We start from the raw sequence: 17,099 nt of genomic DNA, 5'->3' as shown, positions 1-17,099 counted from the left end.
AGCATGAGACCAGCACAAAAACCTCCAACAACAGATGCCAACTCTCAGCAATATCGAGCAAACAGGAGCCTACTCACCAAACAAGAGCCTACTCTGGGATATTGTGCTCACTTGGGTCGGTCTCTCCAGTACTGTTAAATGTAATCCGACAATACTGTTGCAAACGTGTCACAGGTCAATGCACAACACACCAACCAAGAAGTGCATGGGTTCAGATTCGTTCTGGCCAGTCTCCCGGGCCATTCAACCTAAACCCAAACAATGCGCAAACTCCTCAACTTAGAAGACAACCAAATACTACAACAACACTGAACTAACAATCGTGAACCAAAAGGGTCTCTCTCGCATAACCATTCACCCAGGGGTGTTGCTAGGTCTGGAAAAGATATGGGGCTAAGCTAATGTCAGGACTGGCGGGACTCAGGGCTAGCTAGCATTTTGGTTGTAGCACCTGAGCTTCTATCCGGGTATACAATCAAAAGACACGGGGCTATAGCCCCCTCTTGCCCGCCACCTAGCAACGCCTCTGCATTCACCCCTTATAACCTATCTTCATCTCTCTCCACCTTACACTTACACTACTCATATGCTCAACCCTCACAAACGGCAGCAGTTGGCCCACACATTATCAGCATAAACGGAGCAACACCACTGCTCACAGTGGCTTTCCAGGTCCCTGCAGCACTAACTTCAACTGATCGATACTAGCCACCTAGAATTACAAAAAACCTCAGGACCCAGGAACATATAGCCTTCAAGAATAAAACCACAGAATGATCCTATACTTTCCTCTAACCAGCTAGCAATTCCCCACTCCATCTTTTCCGACAGAGCCACACACAGACAAACCACCAGAATGGCAGAAGTGCACCATACAAAGAAGCCATACAAGTGTACCATTCAAGTGCCCTATATGGTGCACTTCTGCCATTCTGGTGGCATTATATTTCATTACATGTATTTGTTAAGATTGAGGAAAAACATACTGGAATTTTCTATTACATTCTTTGGTTGACTGGGGCAGAGGAGTAGAAAAACAGACAACAGCCATTCTAATGTTCTGACGTTACACTTAAGACTGTTCAGAGGATGCTTCTAAGTGCTAAAGGGTAAGCCGGATTAGAAGGGGGTTGGAGTAGGTGCCTAAATGTATTCATGATTATTAGCTTATGGTGAAAGAGCGTTGACATGTCTTGCTTCATAATGGGAATGGACGGCAGATAATAAATATGTACTATTCCAGTTCCTAACCCACAAAGTGGCCTCAGAGGGGTATTATCTCCTGAAAAATCCACTCAAAGTTCCCATAGCTGACAACAGAGAAGGCTAATGATTGGTGTAAGTAACCATAACATTACAAAAGTTAGAACCGCCATCTTAGAGTCAGGCGGCCTTGTTGTGGCAGCTGCCTTATTTTGCCATGGTCCCGTTCATTGTGTGTTCGATATACTCTCACCCTGAACATTCAACGCCCGAGCTGCCACCACCGTCCGCATCTGTAGGGTTTGCTGTGGTTTGCGTTCCAGTTCATGGGTCTTGAGTCCCGACCAGTCCTTTCCTCTTTTCTCTATCTCCTGCTTACGGGTTGCAATGGCTAGTCACACTCGCATATGCTCTGAATACACGTATACATTTTGTCGTCTTCCTTTGTTAGAACGTCTTCCTTTGGTCAGATTTCCAGGACTAAATCAGAGGCTGAAAAAGGATGAAAGGCCCTAGGGATCCTCTTCAAAGCCCCATCCGGATGACATCACCAAGTGAGTTGTCTCCCCTGGCACCCAAGTTTCCGCTCATCCCACTTTCGAAGTTTGAACATGCAAAATGGTCTAATCCTATCCCTTTCACTTTCTCTCCCCTTCCCTCTTTGTTCCAGAATCTTGCACAAGAGGCTGCTAAAATGGCAGAAATGCGCTATACAAGACTACTTTACATTACATTACATTCCTCTGATATTTAGGCATGTCTAATTGTTAACAGATTGCCATTTAGCGTTGTCTTTATGTCCAACATTCCATGGCGCTTGAGATATACATGCAGAATCTGCACCATGGAGATCTCGTCAACCGAGGTGCTTTGTTTTGGGAGAATTGACACAGTTCACGGCATACAACAACAAAAGGTGGGAATGGTTCCATTTTTGATTGTACACATATATATATATAAAAAAAGAACGTTGTGTATATGGGACTTCAATTTCCATAATTCCGCGTGGTACACACTGAGGATATTCAAAATCTAAACTAAATCTAAAATAGATAAAAGAAACGAGTGCAAAAACAAGGATGCTCATTTAATATTCGAAAGGTTCTTTTGTCTTTTTATTATGAAGAAGTCCACGAAGGAATACAATCGCCTGATGACGATAACGCGTGCGATCACGTGAGTACCGTGACGTTGTTTTTGGAGGCAGCCTTCCAAGATGGCGCCTGCTGCAACTGTCAGACGGAAGCCAAGATGGAACGGATGCATATTGAAGGTGAGCGCGAGATGTGAAGTTCTTTTGCTTACAAATAAAAAATTGCTTTGCACCCTGCGATCTGCACATAATGTGCCGGAAAATGTCAGCAAAAGATTAGGGACATTTAGAGTATACGGCAAATCTGCCGTCCCAGTAACAACCCCCAATATCTTTTTCGAAACAAATGAAGGCGGGTAGAGGAAGAAAAAAAGAAAATAACGGGCACACGGCTACTATCTGGGATGTTTGATTCAATCAAAAGCCTGATGCATTCTGGACCATGCAGTTATTCTAAAAATGATGATGAACGAAGTTGGGTAGTGAAATAAGAAAATAATGGGCATACTGTGATTAGGGAGGTCCATTTAATGTAATGCTTGATGCATCCCAATGCCTGTAATATTGATTTATTGCAAACGGTGTGAATAATAGATTAAATATCTTGAACGCTGCCAGTAACACACTAGGATGCACAGATTTTAGTGTAGTACAGATTCTGGTGATAAAATGACGGCAATGGTCCTTGTCAGGGCAATATTGTTGACAATGGTGGAGGTTGTTCTAGAAACACCGGATTTACCTCATTGTTTAATCTACAGGAACCAACTCCAGGGAATCATGAATATGTAACATGGAACCTGATTCTGTCCCTCTATTTAAAGAAATGAAGCAGAACAAACAGGTGAATAATCTGTTAATGTGGCCTGAGTGGCCCTGTATGTCGTTAAGTACAAGAACCGGACACTAGTATCCATTATTTATTGAATTATTAACTTGTAGATTCTTGCAAGAGAGAGCTCCGACTGAATCTTCTTAAGTATCTTTGAGTGGAAAAATAGAAAGATCAGAAGGATCCGCATAAAACACAGGTAATTCAGGAAATCTCTGGATTCCATATAGATTGTCCACTACAGAAGTACATAAAAGATTGATGCCTGTTCTACTTTGTCTTTCTTGTTTTTACCTTTTAGGTTTCAGGGATTGTACCCATAAACCCTCTGGATACCTGAAAATACCCTCAAAATCTGTAATGATTTGAAGACCATATATAGAATACCCAAATTAGAAGTATTTGTCCTGAAGAAAGCGGCCATTAAAGGATCCCGCTGAAACCGGTTGACTATCATTTTAGTGGTATTGGCCTGATAAACCAGACCCGATACCCCACACACATATATATATATATATATGAAGGGGCTCGCATACAAGAAAAGTTTATCATTGCTACCTACCTCTATTCCCCTACCAGGCGAAGAGAGAACTAGCTAGCTCTAACCATATTTTTTATTTTTATTTTAATATTCATTTTTTGTCATAAGACACACAGAATGGAGGCGGCAACAATAAATAGATATACTGACCCCCAAGTAGTGTGCACTCATTTTTAAAGATTAGGAAAGTAGTGAGAGAGGAAAGGGCCAGGACCTTTACATACCAGTTGTAGTCGGCACATCAGCATAAACTAGAGCTGGCACCGACTCTACAAGAGTTTCAGAAACACAGGGCTAACAAGATTATCGCTAGGGATCTAGCTATAGGAATAATTTGTTAACAATCATCCTCCTGTTATTTTTGTGATAATATGTCTAATTGTTAACCAACAGGAGAGCAACCAGTGTTAAATTGTTGGGGAACACACAGGGCCAGATGTATGTAAGGTTTGCAATGATATGATATGATAGTTTATTTATATAGCGCCTATACACAATGGGCCTCATTACGAGTTACCCGGTATGGAAATAACGGTGGCGTTAAACCCACCGCCACCGTTGTTTCCATAAAGGGTGATCTCGAGTCCTGCAGGCGGAGGTGTCATTCCCGCCAGATCTGACCTGGCGCGTTTAACAGCGCCCACCTGCAGGCGGACGTGGAAGCACCATCACGAGATGGTGCCGGTGTTTCCATGGTCCCCATTCCCATTGAGTCCTTTTGGACTCAATGGGAATGGGGATTTACCGAATTCCGCCTCCAGAATTCCCTGGTCACCGGGGTTGTAATGCCTGGGTAATTCCAGGAATCACGGAGGCGGAATGGGAATACAAGTCCGGCGGTAACCGAGCTGGAAAAACCGGCAAGTTACCGCCGGACTCGTAATGAGGCCCAATGTGTTTCAAAGCGCTTCAAGGTAAGGGAGGGAACAAGGGAAAATACAATGACATTCTTACAGGCCATGTACAGTAAGGATGTGAAATTAACTATCATACTCGGCCTGACCTTTCAGACAGTGCAAGAGCTAAGACATAGATAAGGAAGGAAGGAAGGAAGGAAGGAAGGGAGGGGGAGAGTGGGAAGGAAATGGAAACAGACAGGCGACTACCGTACTAGGCCTGATGACATTTCTGGTAGAGCTGGAGAAAAACAAGAAGTGAGGGAGAGGGGTGCAGAAAGGGAGGAGAGGAACAAAACAAGTGACTATCGTACTAGGCCTGACGACATTTCAGACAGTGCTGGAGGGGGGAGGGAACAATTAAGGGGAGAGGGAGGAGACAGATGAGGTTGCTATCATACTAGGTCCAGGGACAATTCTGATAGAGTAGTGCATAGAAGAAAGTAAGGGGAGTATATAGGAAAAGGGAGGTCCAAACAGGAATTGCCCTTTTCTTCATCAGCCCTTCCCTTTGGACGCCCGAGCGAGAGACGCTCTTGATCTAAGACTTAAGAGCAGGAAGGAAGAGGCAAGTCTAAGAAGGTGGGCGGGGCTTAAGCCAGGTGACGTAGATCCTCTTGAGAATCAACGTTGTTTATTACAGCTGGGTAAGCACAAATCAAACAGAACAGTGGATAGGCTCTGATTGAAAGGCTGACATCAGAATGGATTACAAACAGTAGTTTTATACCAAGAAATACAATGGTTGGAAATGCATCGAAACAGTTACAAGTTGGAGAATTCACTTTTTCTAGGTTTCCCAGGGATAACATTGTTGGGAATATCACCTCCTTGAAACTTACATTGGTTAGAGAAGCGTAATTGAAGCAAACAGTTTAACCGTGTCCCCTTACAATGCCTCCCCATGTGGTACCACATTTATTCACACCTCACCCTGGAGCAACATGCTATTACTGAAGTAACATTTGTGCTGACTGTCTGAACTTTAATACACTGCCATTGGTCAGCACCATTGAGAATGGAACACAAGACACCCTGCAGCTGGTGGGAAAGGGGACATTCACCTGATACCTGTTAGATGATGACCTTTGCATTTTCTATGGTAGATTCTATGGAGGCTGGCCACCTGGTGCAGAGCCATTTTCCCTGCTGACATACTGGGCGGCTGGTTTGGCTGACCGACCTGTAATTACATCACCTTGTTCTAGATATGTTGTTTTTCTTGTAATGAGTAGCTTAAGCAACCACCCCTTAGCAGATCCCTGTTGTATTGGCCACGTGATTCAGATCAAGGTTTCCCACTACTTGTGTTTATGATGGTGCTATTTTTATCCTTCCCCTTCTTTAGCTAATCATAGAGCAGTATCTTGGACCCTGTATACACCCAATGCATCATTACCCTCTACCGTTCCTGGTGAAGCCCTTTGGCTTAGAATACCTGTGTCGTTTCCCATGTAGCTGCCCCCCCCCACTGTCGCCCATCTTTACTCTCATAGTTGGTAGGAGCATTCCCCTGTCTGTTGCTGAATTAGCACCTTTAATACAGGATCATCCTAATTTTGTCACAAAAGGCCCTTAGAATTTGCAATGTCCCTCTCTTCTTCCCTCAACGTAACACGATGTTGCCATCTTTCCTCTCCTGCTTTCTCCTTTCAACAGCAGTAAAATAAGGTCCCATCAGCATGAACCCCCACCCAAGAGAGAGTTATAGCATTGACATTGCACTGCTAAGGTCCTATTGCATTGACATTTTTACTTCTAGGAAAAACATGCACACTGCTGAATTCTGTAGTAATTGATCAGGGCCTGCAGGGGGCAGTTCAAACTACTTAGCATGCGGGTTGTGTTTGAATTGGTAATGCCAGAGATATGCGCCATACATGGAGCTGCTATGCATTTTAAACATGCGATTTGGACGGTCTGGCATTTGCAGCGAGTGAGGGAAACTTAGAGGTTGCATCATGTTAACATTCTGGACAGATGTAGAGCTTGTTGAAGCCAAGTGGCAATATATACAGGGGGCTTGGTGTGTTACATGAGTGTCACAGAATACATAGGTCTGCTGTGCATAAGTTACACAATTGCAGTGGTCGAAGTGAGCGGGAATGGTCGGGAGCAGTGAATTATGTTTGCTGGAAGCGATATATGCATGTCTATGTGTGTGTGTGTGGTGTTCAAGTCAAACTCTGCAAGGGCTGAATGTGTCATAAGGCTGCAACATCACAGCTCCTGTGAGTCATAAGGATCTGATGGCACAGTTGTGTGTGTGTATATGTCTGTGTGTATTTGTGTGGGTTAAGTGTAATATGAGAATGCTGGTGCACAGGAAAATGTAAGGTGGTAGAGTTTAGCCACATGTAGCAGTTGTGTCTTTAGCCCACTTACTACACAGAGAGGTGTTCAGGTGACTTTGTTTCTGTCTTTGATTACGTTGTGTTAAGAATTATTTGTAAAGTCGAGTTTTCACCATTTCCATGGCTTCTTTGTGCTGGTGACTAGGACAAAGGCAAGAAGTTATTTTGCGTAGGATGGGCTGCCCGTGGAAGAGATTTCCTGAAAGAGGCACCAGCTGTTCTACTTTAAGGACACCCTAGAGAGTAAATTGTGAGTATGTCTTTGGCTCATGTTCCGTCAGGCTTTGGGTCCTCCATAATCTAACATTTGGAAAACTGTTAAAAATCTGGTTCTTTTTATAAACCAGGATAGAGAACTATTCGCAAACAAACAAAGAAAACAGACTGCAACAGGCCACCACGATGCTGCCGCCATCGCACGACCCAACACCCTTTCAACAAACGACATTACAATGAACAAAATGACCAAATACTCAAGAAGGAATATATGTATCAGCAACCCTACCGAATAGGGCAAGCATGCCAACTTGATGCAACCTCTCCAGAGCCTCGACCACCACCAGAGAATCCGGGAATCATACAAGGAAAGGAAACACGACAAGAAACAAATCTACAAGGCAGAGTAAAATACGGTCACCGGGGGCTGGCTGGTTTAGAAAAACATAGTATAGTAGCTTTGCGCAAAGAACCTAACCAACTAACAACTCACATCACTCAACATATATTCAGCAACTTGCAGACACAAAATGGATAAACAAAACTTTCAGCCCACACCAATATAGTCAAAACTCTACACCTCACCAATCAACTGCTAAACCCATCCACCAGTCAAAACTCAGACGCCCCAGGACTCCCATTTAGAAACAAACACTTTTGGGTTTACTATCGCAACCTGCTAGAGAGAACACCCACACAGATGCCAGTTAAAGGAATGGTTAGGTCAAAAATGTTTATTGCCCCTACGGGTCGGCCATGTGTTTTTAAGCCTAAGTCGCTCGATTTTAGAAAAAATTCCTATGGACCTTACCCGAATTTTCGTGCATTAAACGCACGCGAAAACAGGCATCAGGGAGCTGCCATTTTGTGATAATCCTATCATTTCCCCCATCGCCCTGGCTGACCTGCTTTTGCGGCACTAAATCATATCCCCCGCCCCTGAGCCTGTCATCAGCAGACGCGTACCGCCCATTTCACAAAGCCAAAGCACGTCTCGTGTCAACATTCGCTTCGCTTCAGCTAATGACGTGTCGCCATGGAAATGGCAGGACGCCTCTTTCCTCAATAAGTATAAACACACAGCAGCAGATTTTCGATTCCAATCCTCTCTCTGTGTTACTTTGAGTATTCTGTGACTCGTTTTTGTGCTCTGGTCAGCTACCTTCGTTGCTTGTAGCCCGTGTGAACAGATAGCAGTACCACCGCTATAAATTATTTTAGTTTGTTTAGTTTGTTTAACACACAATGGCTACAATAATGCCCTACATGTACGAGCCCGAGTATACCGAGGTGTAACTACTGGAAAGGGAAACACGCAAAAACGATGAGTCTTCGGACGGCAGTGGGGAGGACGATTCAACAGCTGAAGAGCCTGGACCTAGTCGCATGGACGGTGTTTCCACCTGGTGCACATGAAATCGGTGCGAGCTAATGCCAACCGAGGATGAGAACTGCTGCTGCTGTGAAAACTCGGGATACGTGGCCTACATTTCGGAAGGCGAGCCACGACTGCAATGCATCACCAAGCTGCCAGACTTCAGGGCAGCCTGCCTCACACAGTCCGTGTTGAGGATAATGATGGTGCTTATGCACGAACTTCGCGCAACTGTTCATCCTCGTAATCCGAGTAACGAGTAAGTATACTCTGCTTGGCATGCCACTCCTATTTCATGGTCTTCTACTATGTCCAAAATTACATATACATATCATTGTAACGCATGAAAGTCGTTCAATAGTGTGCAGTGTCTAGATAGCATTTGTCTGAGCAGAATGCCATTAGTTACAAGAATTGTCATTGACAACAAACGTTTATTAAACTTATCTTGGTCATTTAGCCTGACATTATCAAAACATTCATATTCCCCGCCTCTCTCCGTGACGTTTCTGTGCTGGGTAGGCAAACGCGCCCAGTCGTCTTCTACGCGACTTCACACAGAGCCCGGAAAGCAACACAGATCAACTCACAACACAGCGCGCCACAATTCGGAATACGAAACTGTACTTTAAAATCAAACAGCAACACAGTACATTTGGTAAAGTACATTTATTTGACATTAAATGTTTATAGAATATTCAGCAATATCATATGAACTCCGAATGCCATTTATTTTCATTTATCTCTATCCGCAAATCCGTAAAAGTTTATTGTGAGTCACGCGCTGTTCCTTTATGGTACACATGGTGTTGGTTTTCGTTAAAAGAAGCACTTTGGTCGCATGTTGAACCGCACGGCTGTTCCATCAAGTAGGCACTAGGCTAGCGTAAAGGTTGATATGTTGCTTCTAGCCGCTAGTACCGCGTAAGGGCATATGGGCCCTTGGCGATCGTCCCATAAAATCATCAAAATGGTGCAGTTGTTTACATTAAGCTGCAGCTGGTGGTTGAAAAAAACATCTGCCGGTGTCTGAAACTGGTGGCAGTAGCAATAGGGAAGGATATACCTGTTTTGAAAACATAAAATTTATAATTAGTCTCGTTAGCCGATCTTTATTAATATTATTCATTTTATTTATTACGGCCGAGCTGAAACTATTTGCTTTCAAGGATAGTGCAATGGAGTATGTTCGGCTCTAAAATCAATGCGAAAAGTAACTAAATAAATCGAGGTTAGTACACAATGAGAAACAACTTTTTGTCTACATGCGTGTGGAATGTGGACCTGCATGCCCATGTGCCCGCTACAAGGACGATCCCACAAATGTTTTCCTAGCTCTTCATTCATTCATTTATTCATGCATCCATTCATTAATTCTTCATTCCAGTATGAAAGCGTCTAAAGAGTTACTTACATTATATTTGCAATTTCCATTGTGTCTCTGCTTAATGCAGTCCGTAAATCCCACTGTGCTCTTGACAACGATTTTTCGTATACTGAACTAACATGAAACTCGGCCTAGTTTCAGAATTTTCTGCCTCATCGTCTCTTACGTTATTGCACCCCCCCCCTTCAAATGAAGTTCTTTCAGCATGGTCCCTGTCTCTCAAGGACAAAAAACAATAGAATCTTATACTGCCAGTGCGAGTTGTGGGCCACTTCAGGGCACGAGCTGAAAATCAAAGCCGCTGTCCTTCACTAGAAATGAGCATACATTCTTTCTTTGCAATATCCCGTAGTAAAGCTATCTGTGAGAACTTGAAGTTTCGAATCCATCTATGTACTGCGCCTCAATGTGCAAATGCGAACTGGCTTCTCTCCCATCTGCAACGGCTCGCTTGGTGCGTTCTAAGGCCCCAATTTTGTCCTTGTTGTCTGCGAGCTTTGAATCCCCAAAGAACCATAACTATTGAGACTTTTAATTTTTTGGGGAAGGTCAGGGAAAGTATAAAGTACCCGAGGAGTTGAGTTGAAAGTGTTTGTTTGTTTTATTATTTGCAATACGCAAGCCTCCCCTCGGTTAACATTGCGCAGCATTTACATGAGATTGCGAGAATGAGTTACATCAACAAAAATATATGCATACAAATATAGACAAGGTCAGCAATATGAGGTGAATAGAGAGAGAATTCAAAGATGACACCCAGGTTGTTCGCCACCCAGGATGGTGAAGGTAGGGGTTAGGGTTAGCGTACTTTGTATGCACACTGTACAATAACATTTATTTACAAAAAGACAATCGTATTACAATTATTTAAACCGGGACTTGTACTTCACAACCAGCTCTCCTTTGGGTGGACATGGCACAGTGGCAATGTTGGGTGGCAATGGATCAGTGCTCTGCACAGAAACATTCAAAATTCCATATCTGTGCTTCTCTAATACAGCAACAATAAGGCTTTTGACAAAGTCGAACTCCATTTCCTCATAGACTGGTTTGATCACCCATTGCTTACTTCTTTTTGAAAAGGCCTTAGTGTAGCGAGGCATCCTTACATTACCCGTAGTCCTAGATTGTTCACGGCCGAGATTCTCGTTATGGGCCAAGACGGCAAGTAGAGTCCTATGTCTCATGCCCTGTATGTTGAAATGCAATCGCTTTGGCCTGTACTTTAGGCACATATTGTGGAACACCTCCAAACCTCCTGTGTGACAGAATTCTGTCAGTCCCCTCAAATCTCTTGATAGAGTTTTATTGAAAATAATCTTCTCAATGGTTTTGTGTGTCGGTGAAGATGGATTCAACCACTTCTTCTTCCGTGCCTCCACTGGGGACAAAGGGCCATGTTCACATTGGTGGAAATGTAGGTTTTCTGACCAGCGGTGCACGTTGGTACAGTGGTGCATCAGTGACCGCCATTTTTCAAGTAGTATTTCCACTGACCCTTCACAGGTTTTGGAGCTCCACCAAAGATGGTTGCTGATGGACTGGGACCACTCTGAAATACTTTCCAAACCTTTTTTTTTCCCTGCAGCCGAGATTGTCTTATTGATTGATTTAGCAAGATACCATACGTCAAATTGATGTTTAATATGTGGGAACTGCTCTCTCATTGTCTTGGCAATTGAAACATGTCTGTCCGTGGCTATGAGGTCGATGTGCATTCCCCTTGATTGTAGATATTCCACTGATTTTATAAATCCTAGTTTCTCCATGGCCACTGAGGATGTACATTGTGTTACCTGCATGACCACCGAACTCACAATTTTCTTACTATCCATGTCCTGAAAGTGGTAGGTGCAGTACTTGGCAGAAAATCCAGGGCTGTCACAGTGTCCATCGCCGGCTAGTCTGAATCGTTTGCCTTCGAATGTACTTGCTAGAGACAATTGTTCAATTTTCCAAGCATCACTAATGGCCGGAAACAGATAATCATGTTGGTATTTGTAGTACTGCGTTTTTTAAATAAAATGGAGTCCCACAAACTGAAAGAAAGACTCTAACTTTCTAAAACTGGAGCCACTAGAAAGTGATGCAGCTGCACACAGTAGATTGCCTGCTGGCAGTTTCCCCAGCATCGGTTGTGCAGACCATGAGAACGTATGATGTAATCTAGAGGCGGCATGTATTGCGACGTAACCGCCTTGTTTTTGACAAGTCACATGAATCAATGGCTTCCCACATACTTTCCCTCTGACGGAATGCCCACATTTCAGCATACTTATAATAGCCATCAAACAACTGTCGAACGCTATGGCCCTCATTACAACCTTGGCGGAGGACCATGGTGCTATTAGCACCATGGTCCATGCCGCTAAGGTTACGATTCCGCCATGGTGGATGGTGGAATTACCGCCCCATTACAAGGTGAGTGGGGCGGTAATTCCCCATTCACCAATGGCCCCTTCCCCATTTCCATTTTTGCCCTATAGGGCATAATGGGAATGGGGAAGGCGATAATTACGGCACCGTAAATTACGGTTGCCGTAATTATCGCCAAGGTCCCTTAGCGGGTTGCTTTTTAATGCCTGCAAAAAGCAGGCGTTAAAGTCACCATCCCGCTAAGGGACCTTTCAATCAGGCGGTAAGTGTTTAACGGCGCCGACGCTCTTTACGGCGCCGTTAAAAACTTACCGCCTGGGTTGTAATGAGGGCCCATGTATTTGCCCTCTTTCATTAGACTGTCATCCTGCGTCCAAGTTGTTTCGGCCTGTGACGTTGAGGACATATCACCACATTTGAAAGAAATATCGCTGCTATCAAGTTCTGATGCGTCGATGAATGCTGCTGCTGGTTCATTCTCTGTCATTTCAAGATCTTCTACCTCTACATTGATGGCAGAACACAACAATGTCGACAGCTTTTTTGGTGGCAATTTTTTGGCGGGTGTATTGACAATCTTCAATGCATCCAGTATCATGTTGTTGTGGTGGTGCGGTCGCACTGTAGCAATGGTCCTTTACAACTTTACTGGATTCTCCGGACACATTCATTTCATGTTCCGGCCATTGGACATGAGCATCTCTAGTCTCAACACGCGGCGTCTGAATTAATAGTTCCTCCATAGTGTAAATGGTCTGGCAAGCAACATCTCTCATTCGCTTCACTGTCTGTGTATGTATAGTTCGGACACCCACGGGTAACTAGAGGACAGATTGGAAAAGGGATGTTCAGTTTAAACACAAGATGAAGTATAGTACAATTGACTGGAAAAAAACATAAAATAGTCCCCAGCACAAACGAATTTTGAAAGTTATGAACTGTTTGTAACTAACCTTATTTTTGTTTCTTTTCTGTGCAAATTTTTTGACTCGACCTTCAACATCTGCACGCTGTTGCTCCGATTCGTATCCGCATGTCTCCCCTTCCTCTTGCGCAGCAACGACTATATTTTCTGTATCCGCACAGACAGCACGGAATGAGGCTCCATCGACTCCCTGAAACATAGTATTTTCATTACTGTGTATCACAATATTGTTAGCATAAATCACACGTGAGAACGAACACACAAGTACATCTCAATAGCCAAACACGATTTAAACATTGTGTGGAACAATCAAACGACAAGTATTCGAGCTCTGATGACCTAGTTCGATGGAGCTGTCAGTATCCATACCTCTGGCTCTGCATGGACTGCCACAAATGATTGTATTGAAGAGGAGGCATCAGCAACTCCCTGAAACACAGTACTTGCGTTAGTATGGTTTTCAATATTGTAAACAAAACACACACTTGGGGTCGAATGACACAGGTACATATAAAGAGCTAACCACAAATGTTGCATTGTCTAAAAGAATCAAGGAATATTTAAATATGATCAGATTTAATCAACTTATTTCTCCGATTTCTTTACATCTGCATCATCTAAATGGGATCTTGTGATTGTAGTGGAAGCACCATCGTCTCCCTGAAACACAGTACTTGCGTTAATAGGGAAGAAAGTATAGCAAATGGAATCACGTTATATGATCACGCTCGATGGAGCTATCAGTATCCATACCTCGTGCTGCTGAAGAATATCTATGGATGTTGTAAATGGGGTGCGCACTTCCGAAAGCTGTTGCGCCCATTCGTATCCGCATGGTCCCGCTTCCCCTGGAATTACTTGAATGTCAGGCCCTGCTGCAAGTGCGTTGGTTGACGCTTCAACAACTGCCTGAAACATAGTATTTGCATTAGTAAGGATTACAATATTGAAAACACAACACACACTTGGGGCGACCGCACAGGTACATATCAATGGCTAACCACAAATGAAACATGGTGTAGAACAATCAAACAACAAGTGTTCCAGTCCTGATGATCACGGTCGATTGAGCTGTCAGTATCCATACCTCGTGCTGCTGAAGAACATCTAGGGCTGTTGTCAATGTGGTGGACGCTTCAGCATCTCCCTGAAAGACAGTACTTGCATTAGTATGGATAACACTAATTATAACTGAAAACAAACACCAGGGGACGACAACTACGGTGTATATCATTTGGAAAGCACTAACCAAACAATTGGTAAAATAATCACACGATACATAAAAACTATTACTTGACATGCATAAAACAAGTCTGTAGCGGAATAGCCAAGAATGATTACCTGATACGCGCTAGAAGTGGTTGATAACTGCGAGCATGTCATGGAAGTAGAATGTTCTTGCTTCAGATTCAAGGGATAGTCAAGAAGTTGTAAAGGTAAATTATTGTTTGATAATGAAATGCCAATATTTAAAATTGCCATGTAAGGAGACAGAATACTTGAGAGTAATTCTATTGAAAATGCGCAATATAGCACAGTTACCTGTGACCATGTATAGATTTCCTTTGGGGGTTATAAAATGTCATTATTCAAAAAGCTATACACTCATATCAATATCGAAAGTATTACAAGGGAGTATTACAAGGGACACAACACCTAAAATATCAATTAATCCATTCGGCTACCTACACACTACCGCAAGGCCTAAAGCTAAATCCGGACACTTGACTCACCAGTGGCGGAATGTGGACGAATAGATTAGGAATAGCGTTTGCGAGCCATTTTCATGTCGTTCGCCGTTTATTCTTCTTTGTTACCCAAGATGTGGTGTACATGTTCGAGGAAAAATGCCGGCTGCAGATGCGGTATCGATCACCCCTCTTGTCCTCTAAGACTTGTTGGACTCTACTTTCCAGCTCATCCAGTGTATATCCGCAATGTCTGACCCATTCTCTTATTCGATCAACAGTTTTCGGGAATACATGCATTGTAGTGCCTTCAGATTTAGCATGGGTCTTCGAAGGGCAACCGCTAATCGAACAGGCAGGCATTGTTGAAAATTCTGAAAAGTAAATATCAAGTTTATTAAAAAACCTTGATGAATAAAAATGTCATAAAAAAGTAAATGAACCATACCATGCTCAATGCGAGGTTTGTTTTGGTCGCTGGAACTATACCAGTTCATTATGTGCGGCTTAGTATTTGCATAAGTTACAGACATTTTTAAAATTATGTGACTAAACTCTGAACATGTGACTCGTCCCTTGGATGTTCTGTCTTGCACAAAAAGGAAACATGCTTACATTATAGACTGGACCCCCGAAGGATGCAATTCGATGACGATTGACACAGAGGAAAATAAATAGATCTATTGATAGCATAACAATTGAAACTCAAGTCAATAGCAATGAGACCAATAACCATAGCTCTATTGGGTACTGTAATCGCAAATAGATAGAAATGTAAAAATGACCAAAATATGACTAGGATACATGGCCTTACCTTGACCAACAAACAGTTGGATTCAGCAGGCCGAGCAGCATGTTGCAGGAGAATAGGTAGATGGCCACAGGTAGCACACTGACGAGTTTGCTTTAAGCGGTCACAGATAGCACGACGACGAGCAGATTAGCATAGATCTCAGTGCTTCTCAGGTAGAAGGTTCAGGAGTTGACTTGCAAAGCACAAAGATGTTCTCATGAGACATATCAAGTGGTTTATAAAGTATTAGAAACATGGGTGTGTTTGTGAATGAATGACGTGTGTATGTCGTGGTATTATGTGGTTTGCAATGGGGCGGCCTGCCTCAGGGGAGGCATGCCTGGAGACACGGGGTCTGAGGAGGCCATGTGAGCGATGGCCCCTGGGAGTGGGATACCTTTTGAAGTGTACATGCTGTTTGGCACCTTGGCCGTTTGCGCCCGTGACAGCCCCCCATGCCAGCGCTCATCCCCGAGTGCGAACCGACCGCCTTTGATAGAGGGGGTGAGATGGATGGGCCCGGGGCGTGCAGATAAGGCACAGGAAGACTGCTGAATGGAGACACACTTATGTGGATTGCAGGGGGGCGGCCTGCCTCAGGTGAGGCCCGCCTGGAGACACGGGGTCTGAGAGGCCATGTGAGCGATGGCCCCTGGCCGTGGGATACCTTTTGAAGTGTACATGCTGTTTGGCACCTTGGCCGTTTGCGCCCGTGACAGCCTCCCATGCCAGCGCTCATCCCCGGGTGCGAACCGACTGCCTTTGATAGAGGGGGTGGGATGGATGGGCCTGGGACATGCAGATAAGGCACAGGAAGACTGCTGAATGGAAACAAACTTATGTGGATTGCAGGGGGGCGGCCTGCCTCAGGGGAGGCCTGCCTGGAGACACGGGGTCTGAGGAGGCCATGTGAGCGATGGCCCCTGGGCGTGGGATACCTTTTGAAGTGTACATGCTGTTTGGCACCTTGGCCGTTTGCGCCCGTGACAGCCCCCCATGCCAGCGCTCATCCCCGGGTGCGAACCGACCGCCTTTGATAGAGGGGGTGGGATGGATGGGCCTGGGGCGTGCAGATAAGGCACATGAAGACTGCTGAATGGAGACACACTTATGTGGATTGCAGGGGGGCGGCCTGCCTCAGGGGAGGCCTGCCTGGAGACACGGGGTCTGAGGAGGCCATGTGAGCGATGGCCCCTGGGCGTGGGATACCTTTTGAAGTGTACATGCTGTTTGGCACCTTGGCCGTTTGCGCCCGTGACAGCCCCCCATGCCAGCGCTCATCCCCGGGTGCGAACCGAACGCCTTTGATAGAGGGGGTTGGATGGATGGGCCGGTGGGCATGCAGACAAGTGTGTGGGAGCGACAGGGCCATCAGGCCCCTCTCATCCTTTACTTCTCAGTAGAAACTCGGACCAAGTGC

The 17,099-nt window shown here is 44.4% G+C and overlaps 1 long non-coding RNA gene across 1 annotated transcript in view; it reads left to right on the top strand.

The window, feature by feature from the left end:
- Positions 1-2,398: 2,398 nt before the first annotated feature.
- Positions 2,399-17,099, top strand: part of LOC138567516 (uncharacterized) — a 116,581-nt gene continuing 101,880 nt past the window's right edge. The window contains exons 1-3 of the long non-coding RNA XR_011302233.1: positions 2,399-2,476; positions 3,058-3,140; positions 3,239-3,327. This is a non-coding gene — a long non-coding RNA (uncharacterized lncRNA). The remainder of the gene's footprint in view (positions 2,477-3,057; positions 3,141-3,238; positions 3,328-17,099) is intronic.

Source organism: Ambystoma mexicanum, chromosome 2p (genome assembly GCF_040938575.1).
Source record: "Ambystoma mexicanum isolate Mex_15411 chromosome 2p, UKY_AmexF1_1, whole genome shotgun sequence".
In the NCBI taxonomy this organism is placed as follows: Eukaryota; Metazoa; Chordata; class Amphibia; order Caudata; family Ambystomatidae; genus Ambystoma; species Ambystoma mexicanum.
The sequence above is the reverse complement of the archived record's forward strand: the minus strand, read 5'-3'. Positions and strand labels throughout refer to the sequence as shown.